Below are 22,959 nucleotides of genomic sequence, written 5' to 3'. Positions count from 1 at the left end.
TCGAGGGGGTATTTGGATTGGGAAAGCTGTTCTGGGTTGGGCAGCGGCCTTGGGCTCGGACAGCTGCCCTTGGTGAGCATGTTGACCAGGAACTGCTCTGTGTCCCTCGGGTGTTTATTATTTATCCCACATATCCAGGCTGCAAATTGCTTTTTTAATTTAAAAATAAATAAAATTAAGTATTCAATTATAGGCCAGACTGGAGACAGATGACAGGTGCCCCCTCCTCATCCTTAAAGGGGTCTCTGTGAATGAGTTTTTTTACACAACAATTCATTATTTCACTGATTCCAGCCTTTTAATAATAAGTCTTTATTATTAAATAAATGTCCCAGTACCCTGTCCCTGCCCCTACTCCATGTCCCAGTACCCTGTCCCTGTCCCTACTCCATGTCCCAGTCCCTGTCCCTACTCCATGTCCCTGTACCCTGTCCCGGTCCCTACTCCATGTCCCAGTACCCTGTCCCTACTCCATGTCCCAGTACCCTGTCCCTTTCCCTACTCCATGTCCCAGTACCCTGTCCCTGTCCCTACTCCATGTCCTAGTACCCTGTCCCTACTCCATGGAGGTGAAGGTGGGTTCGGGGTATTGAACGCCATGATCATACGACGAAGCAGGTTTGAAGGGCCGAATGGCATCCTCCTATTTTCTATTTTTCTATGGGTACAGATAGGCCAGAAGAATGGGCATTAACGTGATAGATTGAATTTAATGTTGAGAAGTGTGAAGTGAAACATTTTAGCACAAGGGTTAGACACAGTTTTGAAGAGTGAGAAGGGCCAGAGAGACCAAGAATCATAGAATCATAGAATTTACAGTGCAGAAGGAGGCCATTCGGCCCATCGAGTCTGCACAGGCTCGTTTTTTTTTGAAAGAGCTCCCTACCCAAGCCCACACCTCCACCCTATCCCCATAACCCAGTAACCCCACCCAACACTGAGGGAAATTTAGGACACTAAGGGCAATTTTGCATGACCAATTCACCTAACCTGCACATCTTTGGACTGTGGGTGGAAACCGGAGCACCAGAGGAAACCCACGCACACACTGTGAGAACGTGCAGACAACGCACAGACAATGACCCAAGCCGGGAATCAAACCTGGGACCCTGGAGCTGTGAAGCAATTGTGCTAACCAACATGCTACTGTGCTGCCCAAGTACTGGTGTACATGAACCACAGGTTCATGTACATCGATCTTTGAAAGTGGCAGGATATTAAGCTTCATAAATAAAAGTATTGAGTACAAATTCAAAGGTGCTGCGGTGCCCTGCAGCACAACGAGGTCCATCATTGCCTTTAAGGGCAATTGGGAATGGGCAAGAAATCACATCTCATGAAAAGAATAGGAGTTATGCTGAAAATTTATGAAGCTAATTTTAAACCACAACTAGAGAATTGTATTCAGTTCTGGCCAGACCAATTTAGGAAGGATGTTTGGATCCTTACGAGGGTGAACAGGAAATTTACCAGTTACAATGTTAAGTTGGTGCAAAGAGGAGAGATTTTATGGAGGGGTACAGTATTATAACAGGTATAGATGAGGCCGACAAAACTGTTCCCATTAGCTGTGAGGGTGATGGAAATGGAGATGATCAATGATTTCAAAACAGAACCGGAACGGGTGCTTGAGGGAAACAGATACAGGATAGAGTGGAGGAATGGGACTGACTGAATAAATCTGTAGTGAGGCAGCATGGACACAATGTGATGAATGGCCTCCTGCGCTATAATGACTCTGACTCTATAACTTTGGTTAGACCATACTTGGGAAAACTGAACACATTTCTGGTCTCCTCTTTATGAGGATAGAAAGGCACTGACGGAGGTGCAGGAAATAATTACTAGGATGATCAAACAATCAGGAAAGACTAAATAGGATGGGGCTCTTTTCCCTGGAAAATAAAAGACTAAGTTGAATGCAGAGAAGATGGGACCAGAGGCAGGGGCTATAAATATAAGTGGCCATTCATAATTTAAGAGAAATGTCTTTACCTAGAGAGTGGTTAGATCATGCAAGGACTATTGAAGAAGTGGAGTGGGACAAACTGAATTGCTCTTTGCAAGCGCCAACACTGACTGTCCCCATAAAGGAAAAGGGTGGTACTATCAAATTCAGGGCCCCCTGGTTATCCCGAAGCATACAGGTCAAGATAAAGTAGAAGAAGAAAGCTTATGACAGTCACAAAATACTTAATATTGTAGAAAACCTAGAGGGGGGGGGAGTAAAAATATGAATAGGAAAACAGGATATGAAAAAATAGTGGCAGGTAAAATCAAAGAAATCCTAAAATGCAGCCTAAAATTAGTCCTTGCATGAACTAAGGAAAAGGTAGGGCTATCAGAGATGTACTTCACCATTGTGGGTTTATTCAAGATGTGAACAGGGTTCTCAATGAGCACTTTGTCTCTGTTATCACTAAGGAGGGGGATGATTCAGACATCCTCGTTCGCGAGGAGGAGTGAGAAATATTAGATACAATACACATAGTGAGAGAGGATGTATTGGAGGGACTGGAATGTATGGAGGTGGATATTCACCAAGGCCAGATGGATTGTATCTCAGGCTGTTGAAGGAAGCCATGGAGGGAATAGCTAATGCTCTGAGGGTAATTTTCCAGTCCTCTCAAGATGCAGCTGAGGTCGTAGAGATTGGAAGTCTGCACACATTGCATCATTATTTTAAAAAGGTGCAAGAGTTCGACCAGAAATCTATGGGTTGGTCAGTCAGTGGTGGGCAAATAATGGAAATAATTCTGTGAAACAGGATAAACTGTCAAAAGGCATAGATTGATCAGGGACAGTCAGCATGGTGTTGTTAGGGGAAGATCATGTTTTACTAACTTAATAGATTTTTGTTTTGGAAAGTAACGAGGAGGATTAATGAGGGTAGTGCAGTGGATATTGTTTATATGGATTTCAATATGCCATTTGACAAGATCCCACATAGCAGACTGGCCAGGAAAGTGAGACCTCGTGAGATATTGGGTAACGTGGCAGGTTGGATCCCAAACTGGTCAATGGCAGGAAACAGAGGGTAATGGTCAATCGATGATTTGCAAATGGAAAACAGTTTCCAGTGGTGTTCCACAGGGCCCAGGTGCCTCTATTGTCTGTAGTATATATAAACAATTTGGGGGGAAATGTAGCTGGTCTGATTAGTAAGTTTGTATGGCACCAAGGTTGGTGAAGCGGCAGATAGCGTTGAGGATTGTCAGAGGATACAGCAGGACATAGATTGGAGATTTGGGCAGAGAAATAGCAAATGGAGCTTAATCCGGACAAATGTGAGTTAATGCATTTTGGTAGGTCACACAGAGGGGGGACAGATAGAGTAATTGGCAAAATTCTTAGGAATATAGAAAGTCAGAGAGATCTGGGTGTACAGGTCCACCGATCTTTGAAAGCGGCAACACAAGTGGACAAGGTAGTCAAGGAGGCATATGGAATGCTTGCCTTCATTGGATGGGCATAGAGTATAAAAACTGGCAATCATGCTGCAGTTGGACATGCTACAGAACCTTGGTAAGGCCACACTTGGAATGTTGAGCACATTTCTGGTCGCGACACTACCAGAAGGGTATGAACATAGAACAGTACAGCACAGAACAGGCCCTTCGGCCCTCGATGTTTTGTTCACAATTTACATAGATGATTTGGAGTTGGGGACCAAGGGCAATGTGTCCAAGTTTGCAGATGACACTAAGATGAGTGGTAAAGCGAAAAGTGCAGAGGATACTGGAAGTCTGCAGAGGGATTTGGATAGGTTAAGTGAATGGGCTAGGGTCTGGCAGATGGAATACAATGTTGACAAATGTGAGGTTATCCATTTTGGTAGGAATAACAGCAAACGGGATTATTATTTAAACGATAAAATATTAAAGCATGCCGCTGTGCAGAGAGACCTGGGTGTGCTAGTGCATGAATCACAGAAAGTTGGTTTACAGGTGCAACAGGTGATTAAGAAGGCAAATGGAATGTTGTCCTTCATTGCTAGAGGGATGGAGTTTAAGACTAGGGAGGTTATGTTGCAATTGTATAAGGTGTTAGTGAGGCCACACCTGGAGTATTGTGTTCAGTTTTGGTCTCCTTACTTGAGAAAGGACTGGAGGGTGTGCAGAGGAGATTCACTAGGTTAATCCAAGAGCTGAAGGGGTTGGATTATGAGGCGAGGTTGAGTAGACTGGGACTGTACTCGTTGGAATTTAGAAGGATGAGGGGGGGATCTTATCGAAACATTAAAAATTATGAAGGGAATAGATAGGATAGATGCGGGCAGGTTGTTTCCACTGGCGGGTGAAAGCAGAACTAGGGGGCATAGCCTCAAAATAAGGGGAAGTAGATTTAGGACTGAGTTTAGGAGGAACTTCTTCACCCAAAGGGTTGTGAATCTATGGAATTCCTTGCCCAGTGAAGCAGTTGAGGCTCCTTCATTACATGTTTTTAAGGTAAAGATAGATAGTTTTTTGAAGAATAACGGGATTAAGGGTTATGGTGTTCATAGAACATAGAACATAGAACATAGAACGATACAGCGCAGTACAGGCCCTTCGGCCCTCGATGTTGCACCGACATGGAAAAAAAAACTAAAGGCCATCTAACCTACACTATGCCCTTATCATCCATATGCTTATCCAATAAATTTTTAAATGCCCTCAATGTCGGCGAGTTCACTACTGTTGCAGGTAGGGCATTCCACGGCCTCACCACTCTTTGCGTAAAAAACCCACCTCTGACCTCTGTCCTATATCTATTACCCCTCAATTTAAGGCTATGTCCCCTCGTGCTAGCCACCTCCATCCGCGGGAGAAGGCTCTCGCTGTCCACCCTATCTAACCCTCTGATCATTTTGTATGCTTCGGGCCGGAAAGTGGAGCTGAGTCCACAAAAGATCAGCCATGATCTAATTGAATGGCGGAGCAGGCTCGAGGGGCCAGATGGCCTACTCCTGCTCCTAGTTCTTATGTTCTTATGTTATGCCGAGCCTTGTCCGAAACCAAGATCAAGCTATCCCACTCCCTGTCATTCTAGTGTGCTCTATGTGCCTATCTAATAACCGCTTGGAAGTTCCTAAAGTGTCCGACTCCACTATCACAGCAGGCAGTCCATTCCACACCCTAACCATTCTCTGAGTAAAGAACCTACCTCGAACTTCCCTCCTATATCTCCCACCCATAACCTTATAGTTATGCTCTCTTGCAACAGCTACATCCACCCGAGGGAATAGTCTCTGAATGTCCACTCTATCTATCCCCCTCATCATCTTATAAACCTCTATTAAGTCGCCTCTCATCCTCCTCAACTCCAAAGAGAAAAGCCCTAGCTCCCTCAACCTTTCCTCATAAGACCTATCCTGCAAACCAGGCTGCATCCTGGTAAATCTCCTTTACACCCTTTCCAATGCTTCCACATCCTTCCTATAGTGAGGTGACCAGAACTGCACACAATACTCCAAATGTGGTCTCACCAGGGTCCTGTACAGTTGCAGTATAACCCCACGGCTCATAAACTCAAGGCCCCTGTTAATAAACGCTAACACGCTATAAGCCTTCTTCACGGCTCTATCCACTTGAACATAGAACAGCACAGAACAGGCCCTTCGGCCCTCGATTTTGTGCTGAGCCATGATCACCCTACTCAAACCCACGTATCCACCCTATACCCGTAACCCAACAACCCCCCCCCCCCCCCCTTAACCTTAGTAGGTTGCCTTGAGTGGCAACCTTCAGAGATCTGTTGACATGAACCCCAAGATCTCTCTGTTGCTCCACATTCCTCAGAACCCTGCCGTTGACCCTGTAATCTGCATTCAAACTTTTCCTACCAAAATGAATCACCTCGCACTTATCAGGGTAAAACTCCATCTGCCAATTTTCGGCCCAGCTCTGCATCCTATCAATGTCTCTTTGCAGCCTACAACAGCCCTTCATCTCATCCACTACTCCGCCAATCTTGGTGTCATCAGCAAATTTACTGGAGGCTTTGGAGAGGGTGCAGAGGAGGTTTACCAGGATGTTGCCTCGTCTGTTAGCTACTCGGAGAGGCTGAATTTCATTAGAACGGCGGAGGTTGAGCGATAGCCTGATAGAAGTCTACAAGATTGAGGGGCATGGATAGAGTATGTGAGTGAGCACACTTTCCCAGGGTAGAGGGGTCAGTCACCTGGGGTATAGGTTTAAGGTCCGTGGGGCAAAGTTTGGAGGAGATGTGCGATGTAGGATTTTTACACAGAGGGTAGTGAGTGCCTGGAACGCGTTGCCAGGGGAGGTTGTGGAAGCAGATACGTTAATGGCATCATGACAAATACATGGATAGGATGGGTATCGAGGAATATGGCACAAGGAAATGCTGAGGGTTTTGGTCAAGGGTAGTATCATGACCATTACAAGGCTTGGAGGACCGAAGGGCCTGTTCCTGTGCTGTATTATTCTTTGTTCTAATGAATTTGACTTAAAGGTGGGAGGCATAATTGAGAAGTTGCAGATGACACAAAAATTGGCCATGTAGTTGATAGTGAAGAGGTTAGCTATCGACTCCAGAATTATATCACTGGCGCTGGAGGGTGTGCAGAGGAGATTCACTAGGTTAATCCCAGAGCTGAAGGGGTTGGATTATGAGGAGAGGTTGAGTAGACTGGGACTGTACTCGTTGGAATTTAGAAGGATGAGGGGGGATCTTATAGAAACATTTAAAATTATGAAGGGAATAGATAGGATAGATGCGGGCACGTTGTTTCCACTGGCGGGTGACAGCAGAACTAGGGGACATAGCCTCAAAATAAGGGGAAGTAGATTTAGGACTGAGTTTAGGAGGAACTTCTTCACCCAAAGGGTTGTGAATCTATGGAATTCCTTGCCCAGTGAAGCAGTTCAGGCTCCTTCATTACATGTTTTTAAGGTAAAGATAGATAGTTTTTTGAAGAATAAAGGGATTAAGGGTTATGGTGTTCGGGCCGGAAAGTGGAGCTGAGTCCACAAAAGATCAGCCATGATCTAATTGAATGGCGGAGCAGGCTCGAGGGGCCAGATGGCCTACTCCTGCTCCTAGTTCTTATGTTCTTATGTTCTTATGTTTGGTTCAGTTGGCAGAGAAGAGGATAATTGAATTCAATCCGGGAAAACGGGAGGTAATGCATTGGGGAAGACGAGGAAAAGAAGGGAATACTCAATAAACGGGAAGATATTCTGACGGGTTGTTGTACTCATTGGAGTTTAGAAGGAAGAGGGGGATCTTATTGAAACTTAAAAGGATTTTGATTTGATTTATTGTCACATTGTACCGAAGTACAGTGAAAAATATTTTTCTGCGGCCGAGGGACGTACACGGTACGTACATAGTAGACAAAAAGAATAATCAACAGAGAACATTGACTTTTGGTACATCGACAAACAGTGATCATAGATCACAGTATTTATAGTGGAGAAGGAGGCCATTTAGCCCATTGAGTCTGCACCGGCCGTTACAAAGAGCACCCTACTCAAGCCCACGTATCTACCCTATCTCCGTAACCCAGTAACCGTTACTTAACCTTTTTGGACAGTAAGGACAATTTATCATGGCCAATCCACCTAACCCGCACATCTTTGTACTGGGAGGAAACCGGAGCACCCGGAGGAAACCCACGCAGATACGGGGAGAATGTGCAGACTCCGCACAGACAGTGACCCAGCTGGGAATCGAACCTGGGACCCTGGAGTTGTGAAGCAACTGTGCTAACCACTATGCTATCGTGCTGCCCATGGTTTCAGTGTGGAACAAGGGGCCAAACAAAGTACATCCATGAGCAAGAGCAGCATCGGGCGTTGTGAAATGTGTTCCTACAGGGAACAGATTAGTCCAAGGTGGAGTCGTTGAGGAGTCTTGAGGCTGTTCCTATGTCTGGATGTGTGGATCCCCAGGATCCCACACCCAGGGTGCAGTGAGTGCAGTTTCGAAAGCAAGGAAGATGAAAATGGACGACATAAACTGTGAGTCAACCGATCGATGAACCCCAAGTGAGCCTGTCATTTCAGGACTGGTTTGCCAGTGTCACAGAGCGCATCAATCAGACCATGCATTACCAGTGCGAGGCCTGGGTAGAATGGATGTGGGGAGGATGTTTTCACTCGTGGAAAGAACTAGAAGTAGAGGACATAATCTCAGACTAAAGGGACAATCCTTTAAAACAGAGATGAGGAATTTCTTCAGCCAGAGGTGAATCTGGAGAACTCTTTGCCGCAGAAAGCAGTGGAGGCCAACCACTGAGTGTCTTTAAGACAGAGATAGATAGGGTTTTGATTAATAATGGAATCAGGGCTGATGGGGAGAAGGCAGGAGAATGGGATGAGAAAAATATCAGCCATGATTGAATGGCTGAGCAGACTAGATGGGCCAAGTGGCCTATATCTGTTTCTATATTTTAGTGTCTAATGGTCTTATGGGTTGAGGAAGTGTTGTTCACAGGTCCTTGAAGATAGTAGGGCAGGTGGACAAGATTGTGAACAAGACGTAGAAAACAGAAGCAGGAGGAGGCCATTCGGCAATTTGAGCATGCTCTACTATCCATTATCATCATGGCTGATCAGTAGCCTCCTCCTCCTCCTCCTCCTCCTCCCCCCCCCCCCCCCCCCCCCCCCCCCCTCACTCCCCCATATCTCTTGAGTATGGAATGCGTTCCTTTATCGGCCGGGATATTGAAGCAGGGATATACAGTTAGAATTGTATAAAACACTAGTTAGGCCACAGCTAGAATTCTGTGTACAGTTCTGGTCACCACATTATAGGAAGGACAAAATTGCTCTGGAGCGAGTGCAGAGGAGATTTACAAGAATGTTGTACGGGCTGGAAGATTGCAGCTATGAGGAAAGCTTGGATACAAAGAACAAAGAAAATTACAGCGCAGGAACAGGCCCTTCGGCCCTCCCAGTCTGCGCCAATCCAGATCCTTTATCTAAACCTGTCTCCTATTTTTCAAGGTCTACTTCCCTCTGTTCCCACCCATTCATATACCTGTCTAGATGCCTCTTAAATGATGCTATCGTGTCCGCCTCTACCACCTCCGCTGGTAAAGCGTTCCAGGCACCCACCACCCTCTGCGTAAAAAACATTCCACGCACATCTCCCTTAAACTTTCCCCCCCTCACCTTGAAATCGTGACGCCATGTAACTGACACCCCCACTCTTGGGAAAAGCTTGTTGCTATCCACCCTGTCCATACCTCTCATAATTTTGTAGACTCAATCAGGTCCCCCCTCAACCTCCGTCTTTCCAATGAAAACAATCCTAATCTACTCAACCTTTCTTCATAGCTAGCACCCTCCATACCAGGCAACATCCTGGTGAACCTCCTCTGCACCCTCTCCAAAGCATCCACATCCTTCTGGTAATGTGGCGACCAGAACTGCACGCAGTATTCCAAATGTGGCCGAACCAAAGTCCTATACAACTGTAACATGACCTGCCAACTCTTGTACTCAATACCCCGTCTGATGAAGGCAAGCATGCTGTATGCCTTATTGACCACTCTATCAACCTGCGTTGCCACCTTCAGGGTACAATGGACCTGAACTCCCAGATCTCTCTGCACATCAATTTTCCCCAAGACCCTTCCATTGACCATATAGTCCGCTCTTGAATTTGATCTTCCAAAATCCATCACCTCGCATTTGCCTGGATTGAACACCATCTGCCATTTCTCTGCCCAACTCTCCAATCTATCTATATTTTGTTGTATTCTCTGACAGTCCTCCTCGCTATCTGCAACTCCACCAATCTTAGTATCATCTGCAAACTTGCTAATCAGACCACCTAGACCTTCCTCCAGGTCATTTATGTAGATCACAAACAGCAGTGGTCCGAGCACGGATCCCTGTGGAACACCACTAGTCACCCGTCTCCATTTTGAGACACTCCCTTCCACCACTACTCTCTGTCTCCTGTTGCCCAGCCAGTTCTTTATCCATCTAGCTAGTACACCCTAAACCCCATACGACTTCACTTTTTCCATCAACCTGCCATGGGAAACCTTATCAAATGCCTTACTAAAGTCCATGTATATGACATCTACAGCCCTTCCTTCATCAATTAACTTTGTCACTTCCTCAAAGAATTCTATTAGGTTTGTAAGACATGACCTTCCCTGCATAAAACCATGCTGCCTATCACTGATAAGTCTATTTTCTTCCAGATGTGAATAGATCCTATCCCTCAGTATCTTCTCCAACAGTTTGCCTACCACTGACGTCAAGCTCACAGGTCTATAATTCCCTGGATTATCCTTGCTACCCTTCTTAAACAAAGGGACAACATTAGCAATTCTCCAGTCCTCCGGGACCTCACCCGTGCTCAAGGATGCTGCAAAGATATCTGTTAAGGCCCCAGCTATTTCGACCCTCGCTTCCCTCAGTAACCTGGGAAAGATCCCATCTGGTCCTGGGGACTTGTCCACCTTAATGTCTTTTAGAATACACAAAACTTCCCCCTTCCGTATGACAACTTGACCTAGAGTATTTAAACATCCATCCCTAGCCTCAACATCCGTCTTGTCCCTCTCCTTTGTGCATACCGATGCAAAGTACTCATTAAGAATCTCACCCATTTCCTCTGAGTCCACGCATAAATTCCCTCTTTTGTCTTTGAGTGGGCCAATCCTTTCTCTAGTTACCCTCTTGCTCCTTACATATGAATAAAATGCTTTGGGGTAGGCTCTTGTTGTTTCCTTAGAGCAGAGATGGCTAAGGGATGTAATTGAGATGTGCAAAATTATGAGGGGCCAAGACAGGGTATTAGAGAAAGAGTCTTTGGACTCGAAACGTTAGCTCTTTTCTCTCCCTACAGATGCTGTCAGACCTGTTGAGATTTTCCAGCATTTTCTCTTTTGTTTCAGATTCCAACATCTGCAGTAATTTGCTTTTATCCCCTATTCGAGAGGTCAGTTACCAGCGGCATGATTAAGGTGATAGGTAGAAGGATTAGGGGAGACGTGGAAGATCATTTTCACCCAGAGGGTGGTGGAATTCACTGCCTAAATTGGAGATTGAGGCTGAAATGCTCAACTCATTTGAAAGGTACCTGGATCTGCATCTGAAATGCTAGAACCTGCAAGGCTACAGACCAAGTGCAAGTGCTGGAAAATGGGATTAAAATAAGCGGCTAGTTTTGTTTTCTCTTTTTTTGTGGCCAACACAATGGGCTGAATGGTCTCTTTCAGAACGGAACATAACTTTTCATGTGCCGAAAGGCCTCCTGAGTTGTACTACTTGTGATTCAAAACTCTAGATGTATTCACCCAGCGAGTGTTCCTGATTTGTACCTTGTAGACAGTGGAGAGCTTTGAGAGTCCAGAAGTGAGTTACTGACCACAGAATACCCAGCCATTTGTACCCGTGGCATTTATTTGACTGGGTGCATTGAAGTTTTTGGTGAGCAGTGACCCTGAAGAAGTTAAAGGTAGGGAATTCAGTGATGGTAATGCCATTGAATATCAGAGGGAGATAGATTCTCTCTTCTAGGAGATGGTCATTGCCTGGAATTTGTGTGGCATGAATGTTTCTTTCCATTTCTCAGCTCAACACTGAATGTTGTCCAGGTCTTGATGCATATGGACATGGACCATTTCAGAATCTGAGGAGTTGTAAATGGTGTGAAACATTGTGCAATCATCAGTGAACATTGCCATTTCTACCTTTATGATGACAAGAAGGTCATTGAACTAAGCAGGACACTACCCTGAGGATTAAGATGATTGACCTCCAACAGTCACAGTCATCTTCCATTTTGTTAGGTACGGCTCCAACCAGTGGAGAATCTTCCCCCTGATCCTCATTGACTTAATTTTTACTGGGCTGTGTTGTCATTGTTTTGAATAAGGCTGGAGCCCAGTGATCCTGGTTGGAACTCTAACTGAGAATCAGTCAGCAGGTTTTTTTGTTAGGAACACAGAAGGTATTTATTATAAGAAAAATTGTACTGAGGCAACTCCGGGCAGCCCAAGTCCCTACATGTCTTCTACCTGAGAGTGGACTCCGTCCTCTGGGGTGATTAGCCACTCTCATTCCCAATTGGTCCCTCAGGATAGGTGATCCTCCTCTGCTATGTTGCCCTTAAAGGAAAAATCACTGCATCCCTCCCCCTTTAACTCCTTTTATACTATCTTCAATATCTAAGTTACTCAGTCCTGAGCTCTAACCAAAGATTATACGCTTGAATTGGACAAATGGTGAGTGTTGCTTCATTGCACTGTCGACAGCTCCTTCCATCACTGATGATTGGGATTATGGTTAGGTGGTAACTACTGGTTCGGGTAAACACAGAGATCCTTAGTGCAAGAATTGGAGGCATTTAGCATCATTGAATTTGTGATGTGGGTTGCCCTGCGGGGCAGCAGGGTAGCATGGCGGGGCAGCAGGGTAGCATGGTGGTTAGCATAAATGCTTCACAGCTCCAGGGTCCCAGGTTCGATTCCCGGCTGGGTCACTGTCTGTGTGGAGTCTGCACGTCCTCCCCCTGTGTGCGTGGGTTTCCTCCGGGTGCTCCGGTTTCCTCCCACAGTCCAAAGATGTGCGGGTTAGGTGAATTGGCCATGCTAAATTGCCCGTAGTGTCCTAATAAAAGTAAGGTTAAGGGGGGCTTGTTGGGTTACGGGTATAGGGTGGATATGTGGGTTTGAGTAGGGTGATCATGGCTCGGCACAACATTGAGGGCCGAAGGGCCTGTTCTGTGCTGTACTGTTCTATGTTCTAAATGTTTATGGTATTGGGAGGCTTGGGACAAGTAAATTATTGTTTATCCTTTCAGTTGTAGTTTGAACATTTGGTATGAAGAGCTCAAGTTGACACATGTGGAACTTGGGGAAGAGCTTTGAGAAGTAGGCTTCTTCAGTGAATCATTCCAACTTTTCATTGTGTGTTTATCACAGGAATTATCACGCTTTGTGATTGGTTCCTGGCACATTCTTTGAGGTGGCAGCTTTTGTGCAACCAGACATATATTGTATTCTGAAATAATGTGACTGATTTTAAATAGAATAAGGAAAGCACCTCTGCAGCATCCCTTCAGTGTTTGCAGTGAGGAGTCCGTCTGAATTATTGTCTCAAATTCTGGTGTGGGGCTTGAACTTTCAGACTCCGATGATACAGTTGACCCAAGTATGAAAAAGAAAAGACTGATTGAAGTGAGAATGTTAAATGATGTAAGGTGAGGATAAAGTGCAATGGAAATATTTAGTGTTAGTTTTTCTACGTTATCTCTATTGGAAGATGAAGTGAAACAATTCAGATAACTAGAAGAAAACAATTAGTTATTTTCAAAAAATGACTAGTCAAAGTGGAAGATAGACCAGTCCTTTACATTAAAGCATCAAGGAGCTGAGCCAAAACTATCATCACTGCCCAAGGATATCCATGCCGGAATTCCTCAGGGAAGTGCCCTTGGATTAGCTGCTTTATTCTTTGTATTGTAGGGTTAAGGGTAGGGTGCCTGGCCAGCTGACAACAGGAGCTGGACAACAACAACACTTGGTACAAAGTGCAGCTAGCATTCACCCCGTTAGGCACATAGCATTGTTTGCCTGATAAAAAGAAAATATGAGGAGATTAGGAGAGAAGTCATTAAGTTTGGTCGAGCAAATCTACACTGACCATTCATTATTGTATTTCTCAATTCTAGGTGTTCTTCTATTCTCTCCTTTAGGAAGGATTCTGTGATTTTTCCGATCATTGCGGTTTGGCTAACTGGTATATAATCCCCTGGGCTTGTCCTCTTCCTCACCCCTCCCTTCTAAAAAACAGTTATTACATTGGTGATCGTCCAGTCCTCTAGTACTATACGTTTTTGAAATAATTATTAAATATGTATTGCAATGCCTGTTATCTCTTCCCTAATCATAGAATCATAGAATTTACAGTGCAGAAGGAGGCCATTCGGCCCACCCTTACAAAGAGCACTCTACTGAAGCCCACGCATCTACCGTATCCCCTTAACTCAGTAACCCCCACTTAACATTTTTTAGACACTAAGGGCAATTTGGCATGGCCAATCCACCTAACCCGCACATCCTTGGACTGTAGGAGGAAACCGGAGCACCCGGAGGAAACCCACGCAGATACGGGGAGAACGTGCAGACTCCGCACAGACAATGACCCAAGCCGGGAATCGAACTGGGACCCTGGAGCTGTGAAGCAACTGTGCTAACCACCATGTTGCATTCAAATATTTGAATGCAATCAGATATTCGAATGCAATCCATCTGGACCAGGGGTTTTATCCTCCAAGTTTGTTTATTCAATACAACCCACCAGGAGAAAAATAAAAAACAGTTGGGAAGAAAGAGAGGTTCAGAAAATAAAATAGTAAACTATTTTAACCCTAATTTGGCATCAATTAAAAAAGGAAAATGTGATGACAATAGGATCATGAAGGAATAGACTGAATGGAAGCACAGATTGTGGCGAGCTGGCAGAAATGTTAAATGATTATTTCACTTTGGTATTCACTAGGTGGATAAGACAGGTAGACGTGATTCTGAATGACATGAATAATGAGCTCAGGGCACTTAAAATAAAAGGGGAGAAAAGGAAGGGGAGCAAAGGAATATACAAATCACTAAAAGTTGGACCACAGGTTAGCAAAGCCAGAAAAACAGAAACCAAGGATTAGGTTTAATTTCTAGAAGGATATATTTGAAAAATAGTGAGGTTATGCTAAACCTGTATTCTACCATGGTTGGAACACAGCTAGGTAAGGGAATAATGAGGGGGGGGGGGGGGCTGGAGCATAGGGTTTCTCTATATGCAGATGACCTTTTGTACCTCTTGGACCTGGTCCCCATGCTGGGGGGTATAATGGGGCTTTCTAGGGATATAAACTGAATTTGGGAGAAGAGCAAGTGTTTTTTTGGTTTCTGGGCTAGGGAAGGGTGCAGATTTGCGTGGGGGGGTGGTTTGAGTGGCGACCGCACCCTTTAGATGTCTGGGAGTGCAGGTTCCTCGAGAGTGGGGCCGGCTCCGTAAATTAAACTTTACGAACCTGATGGGTTGGGTCAAAGTGGATTTACAGAGGTGGAATAGCTCCCCCTGCTGTTTGCTGGCTTGGTTGAATCGATAAAGATGAACATTTTACCATGGTTTTTATTTTTTGTCCCGGCCATGTTTTTGCCTAAAGTATTTTTTCTGGGAGTGGAGAGGTTGATTACGTTTTTTATTTGGCCGGCAATGCAGCCAGAATTCTGAAAACAGTCCTTCAGAGGGTTTGGCTGTGCCAAATTTGATTTATAGTTACTAGTTGTTCTCTTGTTTAAGAAAGGAAGCAGGGATAATCCAGCAAATTATTGTCCAGTGAGCCCGATATCAGTGATGGGGAAGCTTTTGGAGATAAATGGAGTAGTTGGTGACCGGGCAGCATGGTTTTGTATGGGGAAGGTCACCGCTCACCAATTTATGAGAAACATATATCAGCCATGATTGAATGGCGTAGAAGATTCGATGGGCTGAATAGACTAATTGTGCTCCTATGTCTTATTGTCTCATGGGAGGGTGGTAGAGGCGCGTTACCTCATCTTTTAAAAAGCACCTGGATGAGCAGTTGACATGACATAACATAAAATAAAATAAATGGAAGAACCATCAGGAGCACAGAGACACAGAAGGATCTGGGAGTGCAGGTCCACAGATCCTTAGTGGCAGCACAGGTGGAAATGGTGGTAAAGAAAGCGTATGGCATGCTTGCCTTCATTGGATGGGATATCAAGTATAAAAGCTTGAGAATTATGTTACAATTATATAGAACATTGGTTCGGCCACATTTGGAATACTGTGTCCAATTCTGGTCACCAGAAGGACGTGGAGGCTTTGGAGAGAATACAGAAAAGGTTTACCAGGATGTTGCCTGGTATGGAGGGTATTAGATATGAGGACAGATTGAATTAACTGGGATTGTTCTCCCTAGAGAGACGGCAGCTGAGGGGCAACCTGATAGAAGTTTCTAAAATTATTAGGGGTATAGATAGGGTGAACAGTTGGAGACTTTTTCCCAGTGCGGAAATTACAATGACAAGGGGGCACAAGTTTGAGGTGAGGGGGTAGGGGGGCAAGGTTCAGTGGAGATGTGCGGGGGAAGTTTTTAACGTAGAGGGTGGTGGTGGCCTGGAATGCACTGCCAAGTGAGGTGGTTGAGGCAGATACGTTAGCGACCTTTAAGACTTATCTGGATAGGCACATGAACAGACGGGGTACAGAAGGATACAGGCGGTTGGTCTAGATAGGACACGTGATCGACACAGTCTTGGAGGGCCGAAGGGCATGTTCCTGTGCTGTATTGTTCTTTGTATTCAAGGCTATGGGCTATGTGCTGGTGAATTGGATTAGGTAGGCAGATCAGGTGTTTTTCATGCATCAGTGCAGTCTCCATGGGCCAAAGGGCCTCTTTTGTGCTTTATTATTCTGTGATTCTGATTCTGTGTGCATTTGCAAAACAGGAAAAGATTAACAGGCTGGGTGTCTTTTGGGGAAAAAAATGGTTGAAGAGTAACCTAATAAGAGTCTTTAAAATCGTAAAAGGCTTTAATAAGAGTGAAGGACGGTGGTCTTGGATAGATAGAACATAGAACAGTACAGCACAGAACAGGCCCTTCAGCCCTCAATGTTGTGCCGAGCCATGATCACCCTACTCAAACCCACGTATCCACCCGATACCCGTAACCCAACAACCCCCCCCCTTAACCTTACTTTTATTAGGACACTACGGGCAATTTAGCATGGCCAATCCACCTAACCCCTTTACTCTCTGGGTAAAGATAGAGAAATACAGCACAGAACAGGCCCTTCGGCCCACAATGTTGCGCCGAACTTTTGTCCTAGGTTAATCATAGAATTTTGGACAATTTTTCATGGCCAATCCACCCAACCTGCACATCTTTGGACTGTGGGAGGAAACCGGAGTACCCGGAGGAAACCCACGCACACACGTGGAGGATGTGCAGACTCCACACAGACAGTGACCCAAGTCAAAATCGAACTTGGGACCCTGGAGTGGTGAAGCAATTGTGCTATCCACAATGCTACCGTGCTGCCCTTAAGAAGTTAACCTACACTCCATTATTCTACCCTAATCCATGTACCTATCCAATAGCCGCTTGAAGGTCCCTAACTTTTCCGACTCAACTACTTCCACAGGCAGTGCATTCCATGCCCCCACTACTCTCTGGGTAAAGAACCTACTTCTGACATCCCCTCTATATCATCCACCATTTATCTTAAATTTATGTCCCCTTGTAATGGTGTGTTCCACCCGGGGAAAAAGTCTCTGACTGTCTACTCTATCTATTCCCCTAATCATCTTATAAACCTCTATCAAGTCGCCCCTCATCCTTCTCCGTTCTAATGAGAAAAGGCCTAGCACCCTCAACCTTTCCTCGTATGACCTACTCTCCATTCCAGGCAACATCCTGGTAAATCTCCTTTGCACCTTTTCCAAAGCTTCCACATCCTTCCTAAAATGAGGCGACCAGAACTGCACAAAGTACTCCAAATGTGGCCTGACCAAGGTTTTGTACAGCTGCATCATCACCTCACGGCTCTTAAATTCAATCCCTCTGCTAATGAACGCTAGCACACCATAGGCCCTCTTCACAGCTCTATCCACTTGAGTGGCAACTTTCAAAGATCTATGAACATAGACCCCAAGATCTCTCTGCTCCTCCACATTGCCAAGAACCCAACCGTTAACCCTGTATTCCGCATTCATATTTGTCCTTCCAAAATGGACAACCTCACACTTGTCAGGGTTAAACTTCATCTGCCACTTCTCAGCCCAGCTCTGCATTCTATCTGTGTCTCTTTGAAGCCGACAACAGCCCTCCTCACTATCCACAACTCCACCAATCTTTGTATCATCTGCAAATTTACTGACCCACCCTTCAACTCCCTCATCCAAGTCGTTAATGAAAATCACAAACAGCAGAGGACCCAGAACTGATCCCTGCGGTACGCCACTGATAACTGGGCTCTAGGCTGAATATTTGCCATCCACCACCACTCTCTGTCTTCTATCGGTTAGCCAGTTTGTTATCCAACTGGCCAAATTTCCCAATATCCCATGCCTCCTTACAGAAAGTAAGGAGGCATGGGATAGTGGGAAATGTGGCCAGTTGGATAACATATGATAAGGTTCCCCATTGTAGGCTTGTGCAGAAAGCACAAGCCTACAATGGGGAACCTTATCAAATGCCTTACTAAAATCCATGTACACTACATCCACTGCTTTACCTTCATCCACATGCTTGGACACCTCCTCAAAGAAGTCAATAAGACTTGTAAGGCAAGACCTACCCCTCACAAATCCGTGCTGACTATCCCTAATCAAGCAGTGCCTTTCCAGATGCTCAGAAATCCTATCCCTCAGTACCCTTTCCATTACTTTGCCTAACACCGAAGTAAGACTAACTGGCCTGTAATTCCCAGGGTTATCCCTATTCCCTTATTTGAACAGGGGCACGACATTCGCCACTCTCCAATCCTCTGGTACCACCCCTGTTGACAGCGAGGACGAAAAGATCATTGCCAACGGCTCTGCAATTTCATTTCTTGCTTCCCATAGAATCCTTGGATATATTCCGTCAGGCCCGGGGGACTTGTCTATCCTCCAGTTTTTCAAAACGCGCGACACATCTTCCTTCTTGACAAGTATCTCCTCGAGCTTATCAGTCTGTTTCACACTGTCCTCTCCAAGAATATGGCCCCTCTCGTTTGTAAATACTGAAGAAAAATACTTGTTCAAGACCTCTCCTATCTCTTCAGACTCAATACACAATCTCCCGCTACTGTCCTTGATCGGACCTACCCTCCCTCTAGTCATTCTCATATTTCTCACATATGTGTAAAAGGCCTTGGGGTTTTCCTTGATCCTACCTGCCAAAGATTTTTCATGCCCTCTCTTAGCTCTCCTAATCCCTTTCTTCAGTTTCCTCCTGGCTATCTTGTATCCCTCCAGCGCCCTGTCTGAACCTTGTTTCCTCAGCCTTACATAAGTCTCCTTCTTCTCTTAACAAGACATTCAACCTCTCTTGTCAACCATGGTTCCCTCACTCGACCATCTCTTCCCTGCCTGACAGGGACATACATATCAAAGACATGCAGTACCTGTTCCTTGAACAAGTTCCACATTTCACTTGTGTCCTTCCCTGACAGCCTATGTTCCCAACTTCTGCACTTCAATTCTTGTCTGACAGCATTGTATTTACCCTTCCCCCAATTGTCATTGTCATTGTCTTGTTATTGGATTAGTAATCCAGAGGTTCAGGCTAATGTTCTGGGGACATGAGATCAAATTCCACACAGGCAGCTGGTGGAATCTGAATTCTATTAATAAAATCTGAGATTAAAACCTATTCTTGGTAATGATGACCATGAAACCATTTTGATTGCCGTCTTTACCTGGTCTGGCCTACATGTGACTCCAGACCCAAGGCAATTGACTCTTAAATGCCCTGGAAAGAACTGAACGAACCAGTAAGTATCAAATTTCTACCAAGTTTTTGTTAAATTAAATTTTAGAGTACCCAATTATTATTTTTTCAATTAAGGAGTAATTTAGCGTGCCCAATCCACCTACCCTGCATATCTTTGGGCTGCAGACACAGGAAGAATGTGCAAACTCAACACGGACAGTGACCCGGGGCAGGGATCGAACCCTGGTCCTCAGTGCCATGAGGCAGCAGGGCTAGCCACCATGCCACCCAGTAATTTCTACAAAGTTTAAAATGAATGAAACCAGTCAGACCACCTGGCATTGAACCAGGCATAAGACCATGTAGGAGGACTTGGGCCACTCGGCCCATCGAGTCTGCTCTGCCATTCAATCATGGCTGATATTTATCTCATCCCCATTCTCCTGCCTTCTCCCCATAACCCCTATCTATCAAGAATCTATCTATCTCTATCTTAAAGATGCTCAATGATTTGGCCTCCAGAGCCTTCTGCAGCAAAGAGTTCCACAGATTCACCACCTGAAGAAATTCTGTTTTAAAGGATCGTTCCTTTAGTCTGAGATGGTGTCCTCTGCTTTTACGTTTTCCTGCAAGTGGAAACATCCTTTCCACGTCCACTCTATCCAGGCCTCGCAGTGACTGTAAGTTTCAATAAGATCTCTCTCTCTCTCTCTCTCTCTCTCCCTCTCTCCCTCTCTCCCTCTCTCCCTCTCTCCCTCTCTCCCTCTCTCCCTCTCTCCCTCTCTCCCTCTCTCCCTCTCTCCCTCTCTCCCTCTCTCCCTCTCTCCCTCTCTCCCTCTCTCCCTCTCTCCCTCTCTCCCTCTCTCCCTCTCTCCCTCTCCCCTCTCTCCCTCTCTCCCTCTCTCCCTCTCTCCCTCTCTCCCTCTCTCCCTCTCTCCCTCTCTCCCTCTCTCCCTCTCTCCCTCTCTCCCTCTCCCTCTCTCCTCTCCCCTCTCTCCCTCTCTCCCTCTCTCCCTCTCTCCCTCTCTCCCTCTCTCCCTCTCTCCCTCTCTCCCTCTCTCCCTCTCTCCCCTCTCTCCCTCTCTCCCTCTCTCCCTCTCTCCCTCTCTCCCTCTCTCCCTCTCTCCCTCTCTCCCTCTCTCCCTCTCTCCCTCTCTCCCTCTCTCCCTCTCTCCCTCTCTCCCTCTCTCCCTCTCTCCCTCTCTCCCTCTCTCCCTCTCTCCCTCTCTCCCTCTCTCCCTCTCTCCCTCCCTTCCCCCTACCCACCCCTTATCCTTCTAACCTCCGAGTACAGACCCAGAGTCCTCAACTGTTCCTCATACGACAAGCTGTTCATTCCAGGGATCATTCTTGTGAACTTCCTCTGGACCCTTTCTAAGGCCAGCACATCCTTCCTTAGATACGGAGCCCAAAACTGCTTACAATACTCCAAATGGGGTCTGACCAGAGCCTTAAATAACCTCAAAAGTACATCTCTGGTCTTGTATTCTAGCCGTCTTGACATGAATGCTAACATTGCATTTGCCTTCTTAACTGCCGACTGAACCTGCACATTAACCTTAAGAGAATCGTGAACAAGGACTCCCAAGTCCCTTTGTGCTTCTGATTTCCTAAGCATTTCCCCATTTAGAAAATAGTCTATATCTCCATTTCTCCTTCCAAAGTTCATAACCTCACACTTTTCCACATTATATTCCATCTTCCACTTCTTTACCCACTCTCCTAGTCTGTCCAAGTCCTTCTGCTGCCCACTTGCTTGCTCAATTCTACCTCCTACAGATCTTTGCAGCACGGTAGCATTGTGGATAGCACAATTGCTTCACAGCTCCAGTGTCCCAGGTTCAATTCCGGCTTGGGTCACTGCCTGTGCAGAGTCTGCACATCCTCCCCGTGTGTGCGTGGGTTTCTTCCGGGTGCTCCGGTTTCCTCCCACAGTCCAAAGATGTGCAGGTTAGGTGAATTGGCCATGCTAAATTGCCCTTGGTGTCCAAAATTGCCCTTCGTGTTGGGTGGGGTTACTGAGTTGTGGGGATAGGGTGGAGGTGTTGACCTTGGGTAGGGTGCTCTTTCTAAGAGCCGGTGCAGACTCGATGGGCCGAATGGCCTCCTTCTGCACTGTAAATTCTATGATAATCTTTGTATCACCTGCAAACTTAGCAACAGTGCCTTCAATTCCTTCTTCCAGATCATTAATGTATATTGTGAATGGTTGTGGTCCCAGCACCGACCCCGAGGCACAACATTAGTCACAGGCTGCCATCCTGAAAAAGACCCCTTTATCCCCACTCTCTGCCTTCTGCCAGTCAGCCAATCCTCTATCCATGCCAGGATCTTACCCTGAACACCATGGGCTCTTAACTTATTTAACAGTCTCCTATGCGGTACCTTATCAAAGGCCTTCTGGAAATCTAAATAAATCACGTCCACTGGTTCTCCTTTGTCTAACTTCCTTGTTTCTTCCTCAAAGAACTAACAGATTTGTCAGACATAACCTTCCCTTGACGAAGCCGTGCTGACTAAGTCCTATTTTATCATGGATTTCCAAGTACTCCGCAATCTCATCTTTAATAATGGACTCAAAATTCTTGTCAATGACGTCAGGCTAACCGGCCAATAATTTCCCGTCTTCTGCCTCCCTCCCTTCTTAAACAGCGATGTTACATTACCAACTTTCCAGTGCTTTGGGACCCTTCCTGTCTCCAGTGATTCCTGAAAGATCACTGCCAATGCCTCCACAATCTCCTCTGCTATCTCTTTTAGAAACCAGGTCACTTATCCACTTTCAGACCTTTGATTCCCAGAACCTTCTCCTTAGTGATGGTCACTGCACTCACTCTGATTCTCCTGGAGCTCTGGCATCCCACTGGTGTCTTCTACCGTGAACACTGATGTAAAGTAACTGTTAAGTTCCTCTGTATTTCTTTATTTCCTATTATTACTTCTCCAACCACATTTTCCAGTGGTCCAATGTCTATTTTGGCCTCTCTCTTACCTTTTTAAATGGAAATTACAACTGTAAACCTGGTCCTCTTGACTCTGCAAAGTCCTCCTTATTGACATCTAGGGAACTTTGCTGAAATGGAGACCTGACCCACAGACTAGTTAAGCAACAACATATTGCCTGTTCAAGAAAGGGAATAGGAATGACCCTGGTAATTATAGGCCAGTTAGTCTTACTTCGGTGGTCGGTAAGTTAATGGAAAAGGTCCTGAAGGATAGGATTAATGACCATTTGGAAAGATGCATCTTTATCTGGGATAGTCAACACTGATTCGTGAAGGGTAAGTCTTGCCTCACAAATTTGAATAAATTCTTTGAGGAGGTAACTAAGTGTGTAGATGAAGGTAGAGTAGTTGATGTATACATGGATTTCAGTAAGGCGTTTGATAAGGTTCTCCATGGTCAGTTCATGAAGAAAGTAAGGAGGTGTGGGACAGAGGGAAATTTGGCCAATTGGATAAGTAACTGGCTATCACATAGAAGACAAGAGCGTGGTGGTGGATGGAAAATTTTCAGACTGGAGATCAGTTACCAGCGGT

At 45.5% G+C, this 22,959-nt stretch overlaps 1 protein-coding gene across 6 annotated transcripts in view; it reads left to right on the top strand.

The window, feature by feature from the left end:
- The window catches only part of vps26a (VPS26, retromer complex component A), a 102,910-nt gene that overhangs the window by 776 nt on the left and 79,175 nt on the right, over positions 1–22,959 (top strand). The gene's annotated exons all lie outside the window — the stretch shown is intronic.

This window comes from Scyliorhinus canicula, chromosome 16, assembly GCF_902713615.1.
Source record: "Scyliorhinus canicula chromosome 16, sScyCan1.1, whole genome shotgun sequence".
NCBI lineage: Eukaryota > Metazoa > Chordata > Chondrichthyes > Carcharhiniformes > Scyliorhinidae > Scyliorhinus > Scyliorhinus canicula.
This window is presented reverse-complemented; position numbering and strand designations above follow the sequence as displayed.